A 14,315-nucleotide genomic window follows, 5' to 3' on the forward strand; every position below is an offset into this window, starting at 1 on the left:
GTTATTGTTGGGATCGGACCTAGGGTTAGGGTTATGTTGAGGGCCAGGGTTAGAGAGACGGTTATTGTTGGGATGGGACCTAGGGTTAGGGTTATGTTGAGGGCTAGGGTTAGAGAGACGGTTAGGGTTGGGATGGGACCTAGGGTTAGGGTTATGTTGAGGGCTAGGGTTAGAGAGACGGTTAGGGTTGGGATGGGACCTAGGGTTAGGGTTATGTTGAGGGCTAGGTTTAGAGAGGCGGTTAGGGTTGGGATGGGACCTAGGGTTAGGGTTATGTTGAGGGCTAGGGTTAGAGAGACGGTTATTGTTGGGATGGGACCTAGGGTTAGGGTTATGTTGACGGCTAGGGTTAGAGAGACGGTTATGGTTGGGATGGGACCTAGGGTTAGGGTTATGTTGAGGGCTAGGGTTAGAGAGACGGTTAGGGTTGGGATGGGACCTAGGGTTAAGGTTATTTTGAGGGCTAGGGTTAGAGAGACGGTTAGGGTTGGGATGGGACCTAGGGTTAGGGTTATGTTGAGGGCTAGGGTTAGAGAGACGGTTTGGGTTGGGATGGGACCTAGGGTTAGGGTTATGTTGAGGGGTAGGGTTAGAGAGACGGTTAGGGTTGGGATGGGAACTAGGGTTAGGGTTATGTTGACTGCTAGGGTTAAAGAGACGGTTAGGGTTGGGATGGGACCTAGGGTTAGGGTTATGTTGAGGGCTAGGGTTAGAGAGATGGTTATTGTTGGGATTGCACCTAGGGTTAGGGTTATGTTGAGGGCTAGGGTTAGAGAGACGGTTATTGTTGGGATGGGACCTAGGGTTAGGGTTATGTTGAGGGCTAGGGTTAGAGAGACGGTTATTGTTGGGATGGGACCTAGGGTTAGGGTTATGTTGAGGGCTAGGGTTAGAGAGACGGTTATTGTTGGGATTCCACCTAGGGTTAGGGTTATGTTGAGGGCTAGGGTTAGAGAAACGGTTAGGGTTGGGATGGGACCTAGGGTTAGGGTTATGTGAGGGCTAGGGTTAGAGAGACGGTTAGGGTTGGGATGGGACCTAGGGTTAGGGTTATGTTGAGGGCTAGGGTTAGAGAGATGGTTATTGTTGTGATTGCACCTAGGGTTAGGGTTATGTTGAGGGCTAGGGTTAGAGAGACGGTTATTGTTGGGATGGGACCTAGGGTTAGGGTTATGTTGAGGGCTAGGGTTAGAGAGACGGTTATTGTTGGGATGGGACCTAGGGTTAGGGTTATGTTGAGGGCTAGGGTTAGAGAGACGGTTAGGGTTGGGATGGGACCTAGGGTTAGGGTTATGTTGAGGGCTAGGGTTAGAGAGACGGTTAGGGTTGGGATGGGACCTAGGGTTAGGGTTATGTTGAGGGCTAGGGTTAGAGAGACGGTTAGGGTTGAGATGGGACCTAGGGTTAGGGTTATGTTGAGGGCTAGGGTTAGAGAGACGGTTAGGGTTGGGATGGGACCTAGGGTTAGGGTTATGTTGAGGGCTAGGGTTAGAGAGACGGTTAGGGTTGGGATGGGACCTAGGGTTAGGGTTATGTTGAGGGCGAGGGTTAGAGAGACGGTTAGGGTTGGGATTGCACCTAGGGTTAGGGTTATGTTGAGGGCTAGGGTGAGAGAGACGGTTAGGGTTGGGATTGCACCTAGGGTTAGGGTTATGTTGAGGGCTAGGGTTAGAGAGACGGTTAGGGTTGGGATGGGACCTAGGGTTAGGGTTATGTTGAGGGCTAGGGTTAGAGAGACGGTTAGGGTTGGGATGGGACCTAGGTTTAGGGTTATGTTGAGGGCTAGGGTTAGAGAGACGGTTAAGGTTGGGATGGGACCTAGGGTTAGGGTTATGTTGAGGGCTAGGGTTAGAGAGACGGTTAGGGTTGTGATGGGACCTAGGGTTAGGGTTATGTTGAGGGCTAGGGTTAGAGAGACGGTTAGAGTTGGGATGGGACCTAGGGTTAGGGTTATGTTGAGGGCTAGGGTTAGAGAGACGGTTAGGGTTGGGATGGGACCCTGGGTTAGGGTTATGTTGAGGGCTAGCGTTAGAGAGACGGTTAGGGTTGGGATAGGACCTAGGGTTAGGGTTATTTTGAGGGCTAGGGTTAGAGAGATGGTTATTGTTGTGATTGCACCTAGGGTTAGGGTTATGTTGAGGGCTAGGTTTAGAGAGACGGTTATTGTTGGGATGGGACCTAGGGTTAGGGTTATGTTGAGGGCTAGGGTTAGAGAGACGGTTATTGTTGGGATTGGACCTAGGGTTAGGGTTATGTTGAGGGCTAGGGTTAGAGAGACGGTTAGGGTTGGGATGGGACCTAGGGTTAGGGTTATGTTGAGGGCTAGGGTTAGAGAGACGGTTAGGGTTGGGATGGGACCTAGGGTTAGGGTTATGTTGAGGGCTAGGGTGAGAGAGACGGTTAGGGTTGGGATTGCACCTAGGGTTAGGGTTATGTTGAGGGCGAGGGTTAGAGAGACGGTTAGGGTTGGGATTGCACCTAGGGTTAGGGTTATGTTGAGGGCTAGGGTGAGAGAGACGGTTAGGGTTGGGATGGGACCTAGGGTTAGGGTTATGTTGAGGGCTAGGGTTAGAGAGACGGTTAGGGTTGGGATGGGACCTAGGGTTAGGGTTATGTTGAGGGCTAGGGTTAGAGAGACGGTTAGGGTTGGGATGGGACCTAGGGTTAGGGTTATGTTGAGGGCTAGGGTTAGAGAGACGGTTAGGGTTGGCATGGGACCTAGGGTTAGGGTTATGTTGAGGGCTAGGGTTAGAGAGACGGTTAGGGTTGGGATGGGACCTAGGGTTAAGGTTATTTTGAGGGCTAGGGTTAGAGAGACGGTTAGGGTTGGGATGGGACCTAGGGTTAGGGTTATGTTGAGGGCTAGGGTTAGAGAGACGGTTTGGGTTGGGATGGGACCTAGGGTTAGGGTTATGTTGAGGGGTAGGGTGAGAGAGACGGTTAGGGTTGGGATGGGAACTAGGGTTAGGGTTATGTTGACTGCTAGGGTTAAAGAGACGGTTAGGGTTGGGATGGGACCTAGGGTTAGGGTTATGTTGAGGGCTAGGGTTAGAGAGATGGTTATTGTTGGGATTGCACCTAGGGTTAGGGTTATGTTGAGGGCTAGGGTTAGAGAGACGGTTATTGTTGGGATGGGACCTAGGGTTAGGGTTATGTTGAGGGCTAGGGTTAGAGAGACGGTTATTGTTGGGATGGGACCTAGGGTTAGGGTTATGTTGAGGGCTAGGGTTAGAGAGACGGTTATTGTTGGGATTCCACCTAGGGTTAGGGTTATGTTGTGGGCTTGGGTTAGAGAAACGGTTAGGGTTGGGAAGGGACCTAGGGTTAGGGTTATGTTGAGGGCTAGGGTTAGAGAGACGGTTAGGGTTGGGATGGGACCTAGGGTTAGGGTTATGTTGAGGGCTAGGGTTAGAGAGATGGTTATTGTTGGGATTGCACCTAGGGTTAGGGTTATGTTGAGGGCTAGGGTTAGAGAGACGGTTATTGTTGGGATGGGACCTAGGGTTAGGGTTATGTTGAGGGCTAGGGTTAGAGAGACGGTTATTGTTGGGATGGGACCTAGGGTTAGGGTTATGTTGAGGGCTAGGGTTAGAGAGACGGTTATTGTTGGGATTCCACCTAGGGTTAGGGTTATGTTGAGGGCTAGGGTTAGAGAAACGGTTAGGGTTGGGAAGGGACCTAGGGTTAGGGTTATGTTGAGGGCTAGGGTTAGAGAGACGGTTAGGGTTGGGATGGGACCTAGGGTTAGGGTTATGTTGAGGGCTAGGGTTAGAGAGATGGTTATTGTTGTGATTGCACCTAGGGTTAGGGTTATGTTGAGGGCTAGGGTTAGAGAGACGGTTATTGTTGGGATGGGACCTAGGGTTAGGGTTATGTTGAGGGCTAGGGTTAGAGAGACGGTTATTGTTGGGATGGGACCTAGGGTTAGGGTTATGTTGAGGGCTAGGGTTAGAGAGACGGTTAGGGTTGGGATGGGACCTAGGGTTAGGGTTATGTTGAGGGCTAGGGTTAGAGAGACGGTTAGGGTTGGGATGGGACCTAGGGTTAGGGTTATGTTGAGGGCTAGGGTTAGAGAGACGGTTAGGGTTGAGATGGGACCTAGGGTTAGGGTTATGTTGAGGGCTAGGGTTAGAGAGACGGTTAGGGTTGGGATTGCACCTAGGGTTAGGGTTATGTTGAGGGCGAGGGTTAGAGAGACGGTTAGGGTTGGGATTGCACCTAGGGTTAGGGTTATGTTGAGGGCTAGGGTGAGAGAGACGGTTAGGGTTGGGATGGGACCTAGGGTTAGGGTTATGTTGAGGGCTAGGGTTAGAGAGACGGTTAGGGTTGGGATTGCACCTAGGGTTAGGGTTATGTTGAGGGCGAGGGTTAGAGAGACGGTTAGGGTTGGGATTGCACCTAGGGTTAGGGTTATGTTGAGGGCTAGGGTGAGAGAGACGGTTAGGGTTGGGATGGGACCTAGGGTTAGGGTTATGTTGAGGGCTAGGGTTAGAGAGACGGTTAGGGTTGGGATGGGACCTAGGGTTAGGGTTATGTTGAGGGCTAGGGTTAGAGAGACGGTTAGGGTTGGGATGGGACCTAGGGTTAGGGTTATGTTGAGGGCTAGGGTTAGAGAGACGGTTAGGGTTGGCATGGGACCTAGGGTTAGGGTTATGTTGAGGGCTAGGGTTAGAGAGACGGTTAGGGTTGGGATGGGACCTAGGGTTAGGGTTATGTTGAGGGCTAGGGTTAGAGAGACGGTTAGGGTTGGGATGGGACCTAGGGTTAGGGTTATGTTGAGGGCTAGGGTTAGAGAGACGGTTAGGGTTGGGATGGGACCTAGGTTTAGGGTTATGTTGAGGGCTAGGGTTAGAGAGACGGTTAGGGTTGGGATGGGACCTAGGGTTAGGGTTATGTTGAGGGCTAGGGTTAGAGAGATGGTTAGGGTTGGGATGGGACCTAGGGTTAGGGTTATGTTGAGGGCTAGGGTTAGAGAGACGGTTAGGGTTGGGATGGGACCTAGGGTTAGGGTTATGTTGAGGGCTAGGGTTAGAGAGACGGTTATTGTTGGGATGGGACCTAGGGTAAAGGTTATGTTGAGGGCTAGGGTTAGAGAGACGGTTATTGTTGGGATGGGACCTAGGGTTAGGGTTATGTTGAGGGCTAGGGTTAGAGAGACGGTTAGGGTTGGGATGGGACCTAGGGTTAGGGTTATGTTGAGGGCTAGGGTTAGAGAGACGGTTAGGGTTGGAATGGGACCAAGGGTTAGGGTTATGTTGAGGGCTAGGGTTAGAGAGACGGTTAGGGTTGGGATGGGACCTAGGCTTAGGGTTATGTTGCGGGCTAGGGTTAGAGAGACGGTTAGGGTTGGGATGGGACCTAGGGTTAGGGTTATGTTGAGGGCTAGGGTTAGAGAGACGGTTAGGGTTGGGATGGGACCTAGGTTTAGGGTTATGTTGAGGGCTAGGGTTAGAGAGACGGTTAAGGTTGGGATGGGACCTAGGGTTAGGGTTATGTTGAGGGCTAGGGTTAGAGAGACGGTTAGGGTTGTGATGGGACCTAGGGTTAGGGTTATGTTGAGGGCTAGGGTTAGAGAGACGGTTAGGGTTGGGATGGGACCTAGGGTTAGGGTTATGTTGAGGGCTAGGGTTAGAGAGACGGTTAGGGTTGGGATGGGACCTAGGGTTAGGGTTATGTTGAGGGCTAGGGTTAGAGAGACGGTTAGGGTTGGGATGGGACCTAGGGTTAGGGTTATGTTGAGGGCTAGGGTTAGAGAGACGGTTATTGTTGGGGTGGGACCTAGGGTTAGGGTTATGTTGAGGGCTAGGGTTAGAGAGACGGTTATTGTTGGGGTGGGACCTAGGGTTAGGGTTATGTTGAGGGCTAGGGTTAGAGAGACGGTTAGGGTTGGGATGGGACCTTGGGTTAGGGTTATGTTGAGGGCTAGGGTTAGAGAGACGGTTAGGGTTGGGATGGGACCTAGGGTTAGGGTTATGTTGAGGGCTAGGGTTAGAGAGACGGTTAGGGTTGGGATTGCACCTAGGGTTAGGGTTATGTTGAGGGCGAGGGTTAGAGAGACGGTTAGGGTTGGGATTGCACCTAGGGTTAGGGTTATGTTGAGGGCTAGGGTGAGAGAGACGGTTAGGGTTGGGATGGGACCTAGGGTTAGGGTTATGTTGAGGGCTAGGGTTAGAGAGATGGTTATTGTTGTGATTGCACCTAGGGTTAGGGTTATGTTGAGGGCTAGGGTTAGAGAGACGGTTAGGGTTGGGATGGGACCTAGGGTTAGGGTTATGTTGAGGGCTAGGGTTAGAGAGATGGTTATTGTTGTGATTGCACCTAGGGTTAGGGTTATGTTGAGGGCTAGGGTTAGAGAGACGGTTATTGTTGGGATCGGACCTAGGGTTAGGGTTATGTTGAGGGCCAGGGTTAGAGAGACGGTTATTGTTGGGATGGGACCTAGGGTTAGGGTTATGTTGAGGGCTAGGGTTAGAGAGACGGTTAGGGTTGGGATGGGACCTAGGGTTAGGGTTATGTTGAGGGCTAGGGTTAGAGAGACGGTTAGGGTTGGGATGGGACCTAGGGTTAGGGTTATGTTGAGGGCTAGGTTTAGAGAGGCGGTTAGGGTTGGGATGGGACCTAGGGTTAGGGTTATGTTGAGGGCTAGGGTTAGAGAGACGGTTATTGTTGGGATGGGACCTAGGGTTAGGGTTATGTTGACGGCTAGGGTTAGAGAGACGGTTATGGTTGGGATGGGACCTAGGGTTAGGGTTATGTTGAGGGCTAGGGTTAGAGAGACGGTTAGGGTTGGGATGGGACCTAGGGTTAAGGTTATTTTGAGGGCTAGGGTTAGAGAGACGGTTAGGGTTGGGATGGGACCTAGGGTTAGGGTTATGTTGAGGGCTAGGGTTAGAGAGACGGTTTGGGTTGGGATGGGACCTAGGGTTAGGGTTATGTTGAGGGGTAGGGTTAGAGAGACGGTTAGGGTTGGGATGGGAACTAGGGTTAGGGTTATGTTGACTGCTAGGGTTAAAGAGACGGTTAGGGTTGGGATGGGACCTAGGGTTAGGGTTATGTTGAGGGGTAGGGTTAGAGAGACGGTTAGGGCTGGGATGGGACCTAGGGTTAGGGTTATGTGAGGGCTAGGGTTAGAGAGACGGTTAGGGTTGGGATGGGACCTAGGGTTAGGGTTATGTTGAGGGCTAGGGTTAGAGAGATGGTTATTGTTGTGATTGCACCTAGGGTTAGGGTTATGTTGAGGGCTAGGGTTAGAGAGACGGTTATTGTTGGGATGGGACCTAGGGTTAGGGTTATGTTGAGGGCTAGGGTTAGAGAGACGGTTATTGTTGGGATGGGACCTAGGGTTAGGGTTATGTTGAGGGCTAGGGTTAGAGAGACGGTTAGGGTTGGGATGGGACCTAGGGTTAGGGTTATGTTGAGGGCTAGGGTTAGAGAGACGGTTAGGGTTGGGATGGGACCTAGGGTTAGGGTTATGTTGAGGGCTAGGGTTAGAGAGACGGTTAGGGTTGAGATGGGACCTAGGGTTAGGGTTATGTTGAGGGCTAGGGTTAGAGAGACGGTTAGGGTTGGGATGGGACCTAGGGTTAGGGTTATGTTGAGGGCTAGGGTTAGAGAGACGGTTAGGGTTGGGATGGGACCTAGGGTTAGGGTTATGTTGAGGGCGAGGGTTAGAGAGACGGTTAGGGTTGGGATTGCACCTAGGGTTAGGGTTATGTTGAGGGCTAGGGTGAGAGAGACGGTTAGGGTTGGGATTGCACCTAGGGTTAGGGTTATGTTGAGGGCTAGGGTTAGAGAGACGGTTAGGGTTGGGATGGGACCTAGGGTTAGGGTTATGTTGAGGGCTAGGGTTAGAGAGACGGTTAGGGTTGGGATGGGACCTAGGTTTAGGGTTATGTTGAGGGCTAGGGTTAGAGAGACGGTTAAGGTTGGGATGGGACCTAGGGTTAGGGTTATGTTGAGGGCTAGGGTTAGAGAGACGGTTAGGGTTGTGATGGGACCTAGGGTTAGGGTTATGTTGAGGGCTAGGGTTAGAGAGACGGTTAGAGTTGGGATGGGACCTAGGGTTAGGGTTATGTTGAGGGCTAGGGTTAGAGAGACGGTTAGGGTTGGGATGGGACCCTGGGTTAGGGTTATGTTGAGGGCTAGCGTTAGAGAGACGGTTAGGGTTGGGATAGGACCTAGGGTTAGGGTTATTTTGAGGGCTAGGGTTAGAGAGATGGTTATTGTTGTGATTGCACCTAGGGTTAGGGTTATGTTGAGGGCTAGGTTTAGAGAGACGGTTATTGTTGGGATGGGACCTAGGGTTAGGGTTATGTTGAGGGCTAGGGTTAGAGAGACGGTTATTGTTGGGATTGGACCTAGGGTTAGGGTTATGTTGAGGGCTAGGGTTAGAGAGACGGTTAGGGTTGGGATGGGACCTAGGGTTAGGGTTATGTTGAGGGCTAGGGTTAGAGAGACGGTTAGGGTTGGGATGGGACCTAGGGTTAGGGTTATGTTGAGGGCTAGGGTTAGAGAGACGGTTAGGGTTGGGATTGCACCTAGGGTTAGGGTTATGTTGAGGGCGAGGGTTAGAGAGACGGTTAGGGTTGGGATTGCACCTAGGGTTAGGGTTATGTTGAGGGCTAGGGTGAGAGAGACGGTTAGGGTTGGGATGGGACCTAGGGTTAGGGTTATGTTGAGGGCTAGGGTTAGAGAGACGGTTAGGGTTGGGATGGGACCTAGGGTTAGGGTTATGTTGAGGGCTAGGGTTAGAGAGACGGTTAGGGTTGGGATGGGACCTAGGGTTAGGGTTATGTTGAGGGCTAGGGTTAGAGAGACGGTTAGGGTTGGCATGGGACCTAGGGTTAGGGTTATGTTGAGGGCTAGGGTTAGAGAGACGGTTAGGGTTGGGATGGGACCTAGGGTTAAGGTTATTTTGAGGGCTAGGGTTAGAGAGACGGTTAGGGTTGGGATGGGACCTAGGGTTAGGGTTATGTTGAGGGCTAGGGTTAGAGAGACGGTTTGGGTTGGGATGGGACCTAGGGTTAGGGTTATGTTGAGGGGTAGGGTGAGAGAGACGGTTAGGGTTGGGATGGGAACTAGGGTTAGGGTTATGTTGACTGCTAGGGTTAAAGAGACGGTTAGGGTTGGGATGGGACCTAGGGTTAGGGTTATGTTGAGGGCTAGGGTTAGAGAGATGGTTATTGTTGGGATTGCACCTAGGGTTAGGGTTATGTTGAGGGCTAGGGTTAGAGAGACGGTTATTGTTGGGATGGGACCTAGGGTTAGGGTTATGTTGAGGGCTAGGGTTAGAGAGACGGTTATTGTTGGGATGGGACCTAGGGTTAGGGTTATGTTGAGGGCTAGGGTTAGAGAGACGGTTATTGTTGGGATTCCACCTAGGGTTAGGGTTATGTTGTGGGCTTGGGTTAGAGAAACGGTTAGGGTTGGGAAGGGACCTAGGGTTAGGGTTATGTTGAGGGCTAGGGTTAGAGAGACGGTTAGGGTTGGGATGGGACCTAGGGTTAGGGTTATGTTGAGGGCTAGGGTTAGAGAGATGGTTATTGTTGGGATTGCACCTAGGGTTAGGGTTATGTTGAGGGCTAGGGTTAGAGAGACGGTTATTGTTGGGATGGGACCTAGGGTTAGGGTTATGTTGAGGGCTAGGGTTAGAGAGACGGTTATTGTTGGGATGGGACCTAGGGTTAGGGTTATGTTGAGGGCTAGGGTTAGAGAGACGGTTATTGTTGGGATTCCACCTAGGGTTAGGGTTATGTTGAGGGCTAGGGTTAGAGAAACGGTTAGGGTTGGGAAGGGACCTAGGGTTAGGGTTATGTTGAGGGCTAGGGTTAGAGAGACGGTTAGGGTTGGGATGGGACCTAGGGTTAGGGTTATGTTGAGGGCTAGGGTTAGAGAGATGGTTATTGTTGTGATTGCACCTAGGGTTAGGGTTATGTTGAGGGCTAGGGTTAGAGAGACGGTTATTGTTGGGATGGGACCTAGGGTTAGGGTTATGTTGAGGGCTAGGGTTAGAGAGACGGTTATTGTTGGGATGGGACCTAGGGTTAGGGTTATGTTGAGGGCTAGGGTTAGAGAGACGGTTAGGGTTGGGATGGGACCTAGGGTTAGGGTTATGTTGAGGGCTAGGGTTAGAGAGACGGTTAGGGTTGGGATGGGACCTAGGGTTAGGGTTATGTTGAGGGCTAGGGTTAGAGAGACGGTTAGGGTTGAGATGGGACCTAGGGTTAGGGTTATGTTGAGGGCTAGGGTTAGAGAGACGGTTAGGGTTGGGATTGCACCTAGGGTTAGGGTTATGTTGAGGGCGAGGGTTAGAGAGACGGTTAGGGTTGGGATTGCACCTAGGGTTAGGGTTATGTTGAGGGCTAGGGTGAGAGAGACGGTTAGGGTTGGGATGGGACCTAGGGTTAGGGTTATGTTGAGGGCTAGGGTTAGAGAGACGGTTAGGGTTGGGATTGCACCTAGGGTTAGGGTTATGTTGAGGGCGAGGGTTAGAGAGACGGTTAGGGTTGGGATTGCACCTAGGGTTAGGGTTATGTTGAGGGCTAGGGTGAGAGAGACGGTTAGGGTTGGGATGGGACCTAGGGTTAGGGTTATGTTGAGGGCTAGGGTTAGAGAGACGGTTAGGGTTGGGATGGGACCTAGGGTTAGGGTTATGTTGAGGGCTAGGGTTAGAGAGACGGTTAGGGTTGGGATGGGACCTAGGGTTAGGGTTATGTTGAGGGCTAGGGTTAGAGAGACGGTTAGGGTTGGCATGGGACCTAGGGTTAGGGTTATGTTGAGGGCTAGGGTTAGAGAGACGGTTAGGGTTGGGATGGGACCTAGGGTTAGGGTTATGTTGAGGGCTAGGGTTAGAGAGACGGTTAGGGTTGGGATGGGACCTAGGGTTAGGGTTATGTTGAGGGCTAGGGTTAGAGAGACGGTTAGGGTTGGGATGGGACCTAGGTTTAGGGTTATGTTGAGGGCTAGGGTTAGAGAGACGGTTAGGGTTGGGATGGGACCTAGGGTTAGGGTTATGTTGAGGGCTAGGGTTAGAGAGATGGTTAGGGTTGGGATGGGACCTAGGGTTAGGGTTATGTTGAGGGCTAGGGTTAGAGAGACGGTTAGGGTTGGGATGGGACCTAGGGTTAGGGTTATGTTGAGGGCTAGGGTTAGAGAGACGGTTATTGTTGGGATGGGACCTAGGGTAAAGGTTATGTTGAGGGCTAGGGTTAGAGAGACGGTTATTGTTGGGATGGGACCTAGGGTTAGGGTTATGTTGAGGGCTAGGGTTAGAGAGACGGTTAGGGTTGGGATGGGACCTAGGGTTAGGGTTATGTTGAGGGCTAGGGTTAGAGAGACGGTTAGGGTTGGAATGGGACCAAGGGTTAGGGTTATGTTGAGGGCTAGGGTTAGAGAGACGGTTAGGGTTGGGATGGGACCTAGGGTTAGGGTTATGTTGCGGGCTAGGGTTAGAGAGACGGTTAGGGTTGGGATGGGACCTAGGGTTAGGGTTATGTTGAGGGCTAGGGTTAGAGAGACGGTTAGGGTTGGGATGGGACCTAGGTTTAGGGTTATGTTGAGGGCTAGGGTTAGAGAGACGGTTAAGGTTGGGATGGGACCTAGGGTTAGGGTTATGTTGAGGGCTAGGGTTAGAGAGACGGTTAGGGTTGTGATGGGACCTAGGGTTAGGGTTATGTTGAGGGCTAGGGTTAGAGAGACGGTTAGGGTTGGGATGGGACCTAGGGTTAGGGTTATGTTGAGGGCTAGGGTTAGAGAGACGGTTAGGGTTGGGATGGGACCTAGGGTTAGGGTTATGTTGAGGGCTAGGGTTAGAGAGACGGTTAGGGTTGGGATGGGACCTAGGGTTAGGGTTATTTTGAGGGCTAGGGTTAGAGAGATGGTTATTGTTGTGATTGCACCTAGTGTTAGGGTTATGTTGAGGGCTAGGTTTAGAGAGACGGTTATTGTTGGGATGGGACCTAGGGTTAGGGTTATGTTGAGGGCTAGGGTTAGAGAGACGGTTATTGTTGGGATTGGACCTAGGGTTAGGGTTATGTTGAGGGCTAGGGTTAGAGAGACGGTTAGGGTTGGGATGGGACCTAGGGTTAGGGTTATGTTGAGGGCTAGGGTTAGAGAGACGGTTAGGGTTGGGATGGAACCTAGGGTTAGGGTTATGTTGAGGGCTAGGGTTAGAGAGACGGTTAGGGTTGGGATTGCACCTAGGGTTAGGGTTATGTTGAGGGCGAGGGTTAGAGAGACGGTTAGGGTTGGGATTGCACCTAGGGTTAGGGTTATGTTGAGGGCTAGGGTGAGAGAGACGGTTAGGGTTGGGATGGGACCTAGGGTTAGGGTTATGTTGAGGGCTAGGGTTAGAGAGATGGTTATTGTTGTGATTGCACCTAGGGTTAGGGTTATGTTGAGGGCTAGGGTTAGAGAGACGGTTAGGGTTGGGATGGGACCTAGGGTTAGGGTTATGTTGAGGGCTAGGGTTAGAGAGATGGTTATTGTTGTGATTGCACCTAGGGTTAGGGTTATGTTGAGGGCTAGGGTTAGAGAGACGGTTATTGTTGGGATCGGACCTAGGGTTAGGGTTATGTTGAGGGCCAGGGTTAGAGAGACGGTTATTGTTGGGATGGGACCTAGGGTTAGGGTTATGTTGAGGGCTAGGGTTAGAGAGACGGTTAGGGTTGGGATTGCACCTAGGGTTAGGGTTATGTTGAGGGCTAGGGTTAGAGAGACGGTTATTGTTGGGATGGGACCTAGGGTTAGGGTTATGTTGAGGGCTAGGGTTAGAGAGACGGTTAGGGTTGGGATGGGACCTAGGGTTAAGGTTATTTTGAGGGCTAGGGTTTGAGAGACGGTTAGGGTTGGGATGGGACCTAGGGTTAGGGTTATGTTGAGGGCTAGGGTTAGAGAGACGGTTTGGGTTGGGATGGGACCTAGGGTTAGGGTTATGTTGAGGGTTAGGGTTAGAGAGACGGTTAGGGTTGGGATGGGACCTAGGGTTAGGGTTATGTTGACTGCTAGGGTTAAAGAGACGGTTAGGGTTGGGATGGGACCTAGGGTTAGGGTTATGTTGAGGGCTAGGGTTAGAGAGATGGTTATTGTTGGGATTGCACCTAGGGTTAGGGTTATGTTGAGGGCTAGGGTTAGAGAGACGGTTATTGTTGGGATGGGACCTAGGGTTAGGGTTATGTTGAGGGCTAGGGTTAGAGAGACGGTTATTGTTGGGATGGGACCTAGGGTTAGGGTTATGTTGAGGGCTAGGGTTAGAGAGACGGTTATTGTTGGGATTCCACCTAGGGTTAGGGTTATGTTGAGGGCTAGGGTTAGAGAAACGGTTAGGGTTGGGATGGGACCTAGGGTTAGGGTTATGTGAGGGCTAGGGTTAGAGAGACGGTTAGGGTTGGGATGGGACCTAGGGTTAGGGTTATGTTGAGGGCTAGGGTTAGAGAGACGGTTAGGGTTGGGATGGGACCTAGGGTTAGGGTTATGTTGAGGGCTAGGGTTAGAGAGACGGTTAGGGTTGGGATTGCACCTAGGGTTAGGGTTATGTTGAGGGCGAGGGTTAGAGAGACGGTTAGGGTTGGGATTGCACCTAGGGTTAGGGTTATGTTGAGGGCTAGGGTGAGAGAGACGGTTAGGGTTGGGATGGGACCTAGGGTTAGGGTTATGTTGAGGGCTAGGGTTAGAGAGATGGTTATTTTTGTGATTGCACCTAGGGTTAGGGTTATGTTGAGGGCTAGGGTTAGAGAGACGGTTAGGGTTGGGATGGGACCTAGGGTTAGGGTTATGTTGAGGGCTAGGGTTAGAGAGACGGTTATTGTTGGGATGGGACCTAGGGTTAGGGTTATGTTGAGGGCTAGGGTTAGAGAGACGGTTAGGGTTGGGATGGGACCTAGGGTTAGGGTTATGTTGAGGGCTAGGGTTAGAGAGACGGTTAGGGTTGGGATTGCACCTAGGGTTAGGGTTATGTTGAGGGCGAGGGTTAGAGAGACGGTTAGGGTTGGGATTGCACCTAGGGTTAGGGTTATGTTGAGGGCTAGGGTGAGAGAGACGGTTAGGGTTGGGATGGGACCTAGGGTTAGGGTTATGTTGAGGGCTAGGGTTAGAGAGATGGTTATTGTTGTGATTGCACCTAGGGTTAGGGTTATGTTGAGGGCTAGGGTTAGAGAGACGGTTAGGGTTGGGATGGGACCTAGGGTTAGGGTTATGTTGAGGGCTAGGGTTAGAGAGATGGTTATTGTTGTGATTGCACCTAGGGTTAGGGTTATGTTGAGGGCTAGGGTTAGAGAGACGGTTATTGTTGGGATCGGACCTAGGGTTAGGGTTATGTT

The sequence above is a fragment of the Miniopterus natalensis genome, chromosome 7 (genome assembly GCF_054644295.1).
Source record: "Miniopterus natalensis isolate mMinNat1 chromosome 7, mMinNat1.hap1, whole genome shotgun sequence".
NCBI classification, from domain to species: domain Eukaryota; kingdom Metazoa; phylum Chordata; class Mammalia; order Chiroptera; family Miniopteridae; genus Miniopterus; species Miniopterus natalensis.